Here is a 9,079-nt window from a genome sequence, read left to right as displayed (position 1 = left end):
TATATTCGAGCATTTTTTGAAGTGGGTATACTGTATATATTTATGCCATTCTAAATAATGGATCAATCAATTTTAAGTGGGTATACTGAAGCCCCTAAAATTTAGAAGTGGGTATACTCCGGATAGCTGCGTTCTACATAGACTACACCACTGAAATGAACACACACACACAACTGTACATAGCCGGAATAGATGACACAAACATAACATAACACAACACAACATAAACAGATGGAAAGTTTAGCCTACATCTGAATGCATAGAGACATTAAGAAATGTTTTTAAAAATTGTGTACAAAAAGAAAATGTGGATAAATAAAATTGTGGATCAATAAATAAACCAAATCGCTTCTAAATGTCCCCACCTCCTTCTGAGCAGAAGGTAAGGAAGCTGCTATTGCGTAGACGTTACCTGCGCCCAAGACAAGCCGCACACCCCCAACCCCAACTTCTTGGCATGCATATTACGCACCAAATAAATGATTTACTGTAAGTAAATAACTACAATGATTCTCGCTTGAAACATTATCAATACCTCAATAGCATTACATGGAGACCAAAATGTGTTTTAATTTGGCTTTACTATAATAACAATTTGCACAATTTTGGTCACAACCTCAACACAAACTAATTCTATGCACACCCTGGAATCTCTGACGCACCCCCCAGGTGGTGCCCACACCTCAGCATAGACAGTCTGAGGTGCAGCCGAGAGCATTGACACAGTGGCCGTAGACGGTCCATAGGCGCAGTGGCAGGCTGACCAGCAGCACGTGGAGAGTCAGGCAGAGGGAAGGGGTTGCACTGTAGCAGCTGGAGGTGCAACAAAGTAGTGTAGGCACAGGAACAGTATTGGTAGGCTCTGGTGTGATGCAGAGATGGTGGAGCCCTGGAGTGCAGTTGTCTGAGTCATGAGGAGGAGAAGCAGTGGTTGCTACGGAATTGATGGGGCCATGGTGCCGCCTTGGTCCTGATGCTGACTTTCCATCACCATCATGTAAATCATCAGACCCATTACTGGCACGTCGACCCTGAACTTCACACACACACACACACACACACACACACACACACACATCAAAATCACACACACTTTAACGCCAGACACCAGGTTGAAAAGATATGTAAAGTTACAGTCCTTGCAGAAAGTTGTCGTATAAAAACTAAAACCCACCTAAATGACATTTCATGTACAAAAAATGAAGTTGTTGCACCCAGATGACCTCACAATCACATGGACCATCAACACCACCGCTCTGGTTAAGAAGGTGCAGATAGGATTCTACTTCCTACAAAGGATGAGGAGGCGACTGTAAGTACACCATTATTTTTTCTGCACGATCCTATCTGCACATGCGCACCACGCAAGGCTGTACTATCCGCTCTGCGAATGCGCGACACGATACGTGAAGCATTGTCGCCCTTCGTTTCGCTGATCTGTAAGGACCTACAAAGTCTCTGACTAATTCCATCTTCATTGTGAATTGTAGCCCAGTGGTTCTTAACCTTTTTTTCTTAGCGCACCCCCTTACCTGTGCTGAAGACAAGCCGCGCACCCCCAACACAAACTTCTACATGTGTATATATGCACTAAAAAATGATAAATGAGTGATTAATTACAATGATCTCGCTTGAGACATGAATCAGTACCTGAATGACTTTAAATGGGAACCAAAATTTGTTTAATTTGGACTTAATTTGCCCTAATTATAATGTTTGCGAGTATAATTTCGGTCACCACCTCTACACAAACAAAATTCTGTGCACCCCCTGGAATCTCTGGCGCACCCCCAGGGGGTGCCCGCACCCCAGGTTAAGAACCACTGTTGTAGCCTGTCAAGACGCTGACAAAACACTCTTCATTTGTGATTAATAGGCCTCGGCTATCTTTGACAGACGGCCACAGTCTCCCGTTAATCTTTAACTTTAATAAACCCAAGAAAATGATTTCTTACACCCCCATTATAATATTATGAGTATTTTCCCCATACTACATTTATAACATTACGTGGTGTGTCAATAAACCACAAAAAATGCCATATAGCCTCGGCTACTCGAATAAAACAAATGTTACAGACGGGTTTTAGCCAAACAACACTTACAGATCGGCTTCTAGCGAACTCAAGGGTGACCATGCTCCACGAATCGTGTTGCAGATGCGCAGAGCGGATCCTGCAGCCTTGCGTGGTGCGCATGTGCAGATAGGATAGTGTAGAATAATAATCGTGTACTTACAGCGACCTTCCCACATCTACACTCACCACCACCTTCTACAGGGGTAGACTCTGTGTGGCACGACAGCTGTCTAGCTGCAGACAAAAACAGCAGAGGCTGGTGAGGACAGCAGAAAAGATTTGTCAATTGTAAAAGTTCAATGTAAGGCAGGGATGAAACACACAGTGATGACCTCCCTTTTAATCCCTTTCAATTTAGAGACGTTTCGGGCCAACACCGCCCCTTCTCAGACACTACAGCATATCACGAAAGTGAGTACACACACCCCTCACAGTTTTTGCAGATTTGTGAGTACTGTATATCTTTTCATAGGAAAGCATTACAGAAAGGTCACTTTGACACAATGATTAGTGACCTTATTTAACCGCTTACATTTCTTGTTCACTCACAAAAACAAAATACAGCCATTAATGTTTGAACATGTACTCACAAAATTGAGTACACCCCAGATTAAAATCCGGTAGAGAAGGGGCTGTGTTGGCTCGAATCGTCTCAAAATGAAAAGGGAGGTCATCATCAAAGGTTGCGTTTCAACCTTTCTTTGCATTGAACTTTTACATTTTGAATGTGCACCTGGCTTAAATAGATTGGTGTGAGATTTGAATGCAATCCTATGGAGAATATCATGATCTGCTTCAGTAGTCACAGTGCATGTTGACATGCATGTTTCTTTTAGGTGTATTTCAGATTGCCAATGTTGACAGCATTCATGCATTCATGCATCCCCAAACCATGTCGGTCCCGCTACCATGCTTGGCTATTGAGAGGATACACTTTTTTTTGTAAAACTCTCTTGTTTACCACCACACATGCTTGACACCATCTAAAGTAAATTTGTTTACTTTATCCCATACCAATCTTGAAGTCAAATTCACTACCATTTAATACCTTTTTTCATTACCTTTAAAAAAAAAATACAACCATCACGACACTCCGATGCGAGTATTCACGAGACATCTTTTGTTATTTCTACCGCCTTAACAATACACTACACTTTCGTTTTTTTGCAAAAAGACGCCGGAAAGGGAGCAGTGCGGTGGGACAGTAGGCTACCATGCTCAGGGTACCTCAGTCATGGAGGAGGATGGGGGAGAGCTCTAGTTAATTACTCCCCCCACCAACCTGGCAAGTTGGCAACCTGATGCCCTAACTGTGTACCCATGACTGCCCTCAGATACAGAATCGATCATTTTTTCTGTCAAAATGGTACAACAACAAAAAATAATACATTGTTTTTCAAAAATATAATACCTTTTGAGCAAATTTACTACTTTTAAGGCCATTAAATTTTGACTTATTAATTTATCACCTTTTAATACTTTTTAAAACCCTGCATACAGCCTGTATCCATATCCTTGGTCTGTTCATCTCTCTTAAGATAAACACATTTACTTTAGATGGTGTCAAGCATGTGTGGTAGTAAACAAGTGAGTTTTACAAAAAAAAGTGTATCCTCTCAATAGCCAAGCATGGTAGCAAAAATAAATGTTTCACCCCTTCTCACACACTACAGTATATCACGAAAGTGAGTACACACACCCCTCACCGCTGATGTCACTTTGACACAATGATTAGTGACCTTTTAACAACATATTTAACAGCTTAAATTTCTTGTTCACTCAGAAAAAAACAAAAAACAGCCATTAATGTTTGAACATGTACTGAACATGTTTGAACATGTAAGCTTACTCACATGGTAGAAAAAAAAACATTTATTTTGTACATAAAACCTTATTTTGGGAGGGCTGTAGCTTTTTTATTATATGTTATTTGTTATTTATATAACAAAATGGATAGGCAACACAACTTTTAGCAAGGATTGTAGGGTATGACATTTGTTGGTCCAGTTTGTAATGTGTTGAATAGCTAATATCTAGTTCTACAAACAATGCAGAACAAAACACATTTTAGATTCTCACCATTTGCCAAAGTTGCTGTGTTCACCACAAGATGGTGGGAGCCACCCCATCAATGTTAGTGGTGAAATCAGTCCTCTTTCTGAAACCTGCCTCTCTATGCCTACCAGACACAAAAAGCCATGTTAATGTTAGTAGAGACACATGCCAGACACAAAAGATAGTTCAGTTCAAACTGAAAAACACAGCACAGGAAACGCAACACAGCAAGGTCACTGAACCCAGTATGTAATTTTGTTAGAAGTAAAAACAAAAAAACAAATTTGTGATCACTGTGGTAGAGCAAGCAATCCGAGTGTCATTTGAAAGGGATTTCACAATCCCAAGATTATTCCAAAGGAGTAGGAAGCCTGGTCCTCCGTGATTAATAAATCTCATAATCACGAAATATGAAATACCGGTACTGGTACCCCTTGAGCCGTTTGCTACACCGAGTGTCATTTTGAAACGGATGTCATAACTTTAAAGCTTAAAACGATTATTAAAACACCTAGGAAGCCTGGTTAGCTCTCGCTATCCTTCCGATCACACAAAACGTCAACACCCTTATGTTAACGTTTTGCCAACAGTTTATCTGCCGTAATTCGGTACTGTGCAATATATTACAAATTAAATAAAACACAAGATCTGAAACAGAAGTAGATGATGTTGAAAAACTTACCAAGGATAACTTCTTAGCTTGACGCTATCTTATCCGAAACAGCTAGCTAGTTGGTGGTCCGAGGTTGAAGTGTTCGCTCTCCGACTGATAGTAGTCCTTGGGCAGCTAATGTTACCTAAGCAGTTATATTTATACATTTAATCGAAGATTAATCGCCGATTGAGTGAATAATTGCAGCAAACGCCATCCAGTTGTTTTGAAATGTCCCGCTTGTGTTACGGCGCCAACTCACCAAGCCAGTAAATGTACGTGCTCAAGGACACTACGTCATCACGTCATCACGCCGCCAGCTGATCGTATGTGGCTGTGGCCGTTGAGGTTGGCTGTCCCGCGTCCCGCAGCGAGTCCTTACTCAGTGGGGTTGGTATCAGTGTGGTAAGTTTATTCTCAAGTTTGGGCTTTATATGACAGTAGGCGTTTCATTTCAAACCATCTACGAGTGCAGATATGTCTTATGAGCAGAAAAGACTCGTGTTATTACGGTGCCAATGTATTTTCTTTCGTAAAAACAATACGCTAGTTAATAGTTAGCTACCATAATAGCTTATCTAGTTAGCATAACTACCCAGTACAATGAACAGCTAATAATGATGTAACCTGTACGTGTGCATTTATTGTTTTGGCAAATATTGTTAATCACCGTCGTCACATTTCGTCTTGACATCTGGTGAAGAGGGCAAAAAAGTATTGGGCTGAGTGCAAGCAGCTACATTTAGAACAAGACGAGGGAAAACTCACTGTAACACTATGCTAGGTCCGACAAGGTTTTCATATCGAGTAGACATCTGTAAATAAGGCGTGTGTTGGTTTAATGTAGCGATTGTTTTAGGATGGGGCTCCGTTTAAGTCATTAAATCTGCACGCACATAACCGTGTTGCCCTGGCTGGTCGTAATGGTTCAAAGCGCCTACGTGCAACTTTGAAGTTGCAATTCATCCTCCTGTCACTTTCGAGCAGCTACCGGTAAAATTTGCTGAACCCTCGCTCTCGTACCCGAAACAGCATCATCACCAGTGTTGGGCAGTAATGCATTACAAAAGTAATTAATTGCCTCTACTGTAATGCATTACAGGGCAAAAATATGTAATATTAACTTAGTTACAATGCTTACAAGTTACATTTCAGTGTGGTGGGTCAGAAATAAGCTACTGTATTCCTGAACCTGGTAGTTTTAGTTTGCATGCTGCCAAAACACCTCTTGGGTGGGAGGTAAAAGTCATGACTCATGCAAAAGTAGTGTAATGCCTTATATTTTAAATATAGTAATGATTTAGTGTAAGGGATTATTTTGAAAAGACAGTAACATAACATGTAAGCTTAATCAGTAGTAACTTGCCCAACACTGATCATCACCCATACGACATGCATTTCATTTTATTATAACCAGGGTGCGATTTGTAGTCAGGGATTGTCCCCCCTTGTGGTCTTGATATCGCCACTTTTTCTGCATGATTTTATCACAGTTCAATGTAATTCCATTGATATCGCTTACAATCTGAAACATATTCCCCCTTCTGGTTTTCCAGATCACAAATTGCACCCTGATTATAACCATTGCATTACTCTGGTTATACAGTAGCCCACTACTTTTCATTACATGTAATGATGTAGAGATCTAGAGCTAATATAATGCTTCTCCCAGTAGGCCTAGTGGATCCACACCGTGACCTAAGTGCACTGGACCCTGTTGATATGCAGCCACCTCAGCTTCATGAAGAAACGGCAAGATGTGAGTTAACAGAGCATATGCTATACCTTCTAAGTGTGAGATTACACTAGTAATGCTCTTGTAGCCTATGTGCCTACCCATGTTTCATGTCCAAGCCATATGTGGACCAATTGTTAGATATTTAAAATGATCATTGTGGACTAAATAAATTATACAAATGGCCAAGGTTTGACATCCCCGCTCCATGAGAAAGGCCTATACTTTGCACAACCTGGAGTGAATGCCTACTGTGTCTTTTGTTTCCTGCTAATACTGTATCATTGTAATAAACACAACATTCTTTTGCTACTTTACCTGTCATTTCAGTCAGATGACTACACCGTTTCAGATCTACTCATCTCGCTCACCTGTCCACCTGGATGAAGGATCACACTCTGCAGCTGAACACCAAGCTCCCAATCAAATTGTTCTAGGTTAATCTCTAACAACAACCTTTTTCTTCCTGCATTGTGCCTTGCTGATTTTGTTTGTTTGCACATGTGACTGAGGTAGCCTGGTTTTACCAGACCACATTAATTGCTTCGTAAGTAATTTTAGGTCTGGATCCTTCGTGTCCTTGAGCACCAGGGCGGGAGAAGTGAGCTCAGCTCTGATTTGAAATGAGCTCTGTCCAATCGCTGACAATTGACGTATGTTATTCTGCCAAGTGCATTCACGCCGGTTGTCAGTGTTGCCAGATGTACGATAATTTATACCATAATTTTGTTCTTCCGCCGGTCAGGTAGCGTATGTCACACTTAGTATACAAAGCTTGACATGGTACCATTAAAGTCCCAAGATGGAGCAAACAACACAGGTGTTGACATTATATAGCATGGGCAACTTATGATGAGGAGGGCCATGTTTTTTTCAGCACCAGCATCAGGGGTTCACATGACCACAGATCTGACTCCAATTTACAGAGTTGGTTGTTCTCTAACTGTCCATATTGTTTGGAAGGAATATAATACTCTACCTGTATACTCAATACTCTATTGGGCAGTCATGGGTAAGCAGTTAGGGTGTCAGACTTGTAGCCCAAAAGTTGCCGGTTCAACTCCCGACCCGCCAGGTTGGTGGGGGGAGTAATAAACCAGTGCTCGCCCCCATCCTCCTCCATGACTGAGTTACCCTGAGCATGGTACCGTCCCGCCTTGCTTCTTTGGGGCACCATTGAGGGCTGCCCCCTTGCACGGATGAGACATGAATGCACTTTCGTAGTGTGCAGTGTTCACTTGCGTGCTGTGTCACAATGACAATGTGAGTTGGAGTTTCCCAATTGGGCTTTCACTTTCACGCTTTCACTCTATTGGCCCACAGTATAATTACAACATATTGATTCAGTAATCGTGTTTAAAAAATATGGTCATTATTTTCTTAATTAGGCCTACTGTTTTATCTATAGGGCGCATTGAGTGAGGAGGCGGGCTGCATGTGGCCCCCGGGCATCCATTTGCCCATCCCTGTTGTAGAGTGAACTACACAGTGATTGCTGTCTATAGCAGTGGTTCTTAACCTGGGGTTAGTGTTGAGGTTGTGGCCAAAATTCTGTTTGAGAACATTAAAATTAGGCCAAATCAGAACCAAATTAAAAAATGATGGTCCCCATTTAAAGCCATAAAGATTTTGATTGATGTCTCTTTGTAATTATAAAGGATGATATTAATCACCTGAACCATTTTTAGCCTATTGTTGGACATTGCAGCCTAAAGGTTGTCGGTTCGACTCCCGACCCACCAGGTTGGTGGGGGCAGTCATCAAGCAGTGTTCTCCTCCATGACTGAAGTATCCTCAGCATAGTACCGCCCCGCCGCACTCCTCCCTTTCCGGCGCCATTGTGATTTGCCCCCTGGCATGGATGGGGCATAAAATTGATTGCTTTGTGTGCCGTGGAATGCTGTGTCACAATGACACTGGAAGTTGAAGTTACCCAATTGTGCTTTCACTGGGTTATTTAATGGAAGGTACCGTCATCTATTACCTATTAGAAGTAGAATTTTCCATAATTTGGTATGTTTTTTTTTTTTTACTGATGGTCTTGGATAGTAATTAGAACTGTTTTTTGCAGCAACTGGATAGCTACAAATCCATCCAAGTTTTGAAATTGAAAGGGTGCCCTCCCCTTTCCACATTTTATTAAAACTGTTAACCTACTGTTAAAGGAGCAGTCCTGCCAATTTCAATATGCTGTTGTATTATTGCTCACACTACCCTTGACTTGTTAGTACATTGCATTTTTCGGCTCAGCCCTTTCCGAGATCTGGGCTATTCTAATGGGGGCAGATTTTGTTTACATTAAAAACTATCTACTCCAAATATTGATGCATAACCTTTTGGATGATTTTGGGGGGTAAAAATCTCAGGTACTGACAAGTCCAGGGTAGTGTGTGAGCATGACGACTGCATGTTGAAATTGGCTGAGCCTTTTAGGAAGCCGGTTGCATGTATGTTGGAAACAATATTTGACAGCGTCTTATGTTGGAAACAATATTTGACAGCGTCTTATACTGCAGCGTCTTATCTCTACTACAAATTATGATGTAAATGTGGATTTATTTT

The 9,079-nt window shown here is 41.3% G+C and overlaps 1 long non-coding RNA gene across 1 annotated transcript; it reads right to left on the bottom strand.

Moving 5' to 3' along the window:
• Positions 1 to 387: 387 nt before the first annotated feature.
• LOC134466539 (uncharacterized) lies at positions 388 to 5,071 on the bottom strand. Its single transcript, XR_010038327.1, has 3 exons — positions 4,813 to 5,071; positions 4,155 to 4,254; positions 388 to 1,036 (listed from the first exon to the last, which is right to left on the bottom strand). It is a non-coding gene; the product is annotated as an uncharacterized LOC134466539 (long non-coding RNA).
• Between the last annotated feature and the right edge of the window lie 4,008 nt (positions 5,072 to 9,079).

The sequence above is a fragment of the Engraulis encrasicolus genome, chromosome 16 (genome assembly GCF_034702125.1).
Source record: "Engraulis encrasicolus isolate BLACKSEA-1 chromosome 16, IST_EnEncr_1.0, whole genome shotgun sequence".
In the NCBI taxonomy this organism is placed as follows: domain Eukaryota; kingdom Metazoa; phylum Chordata; class Actinopteri; order Clupeiformes; family Engraulidae; genus Engraulis; species Engraulis encrasicolus.
The sequence above is the reverse complement of the archived record's forward strand: the minus strand, read 5'-3'. Positions and strand labels throughout refer to the sequence as shown.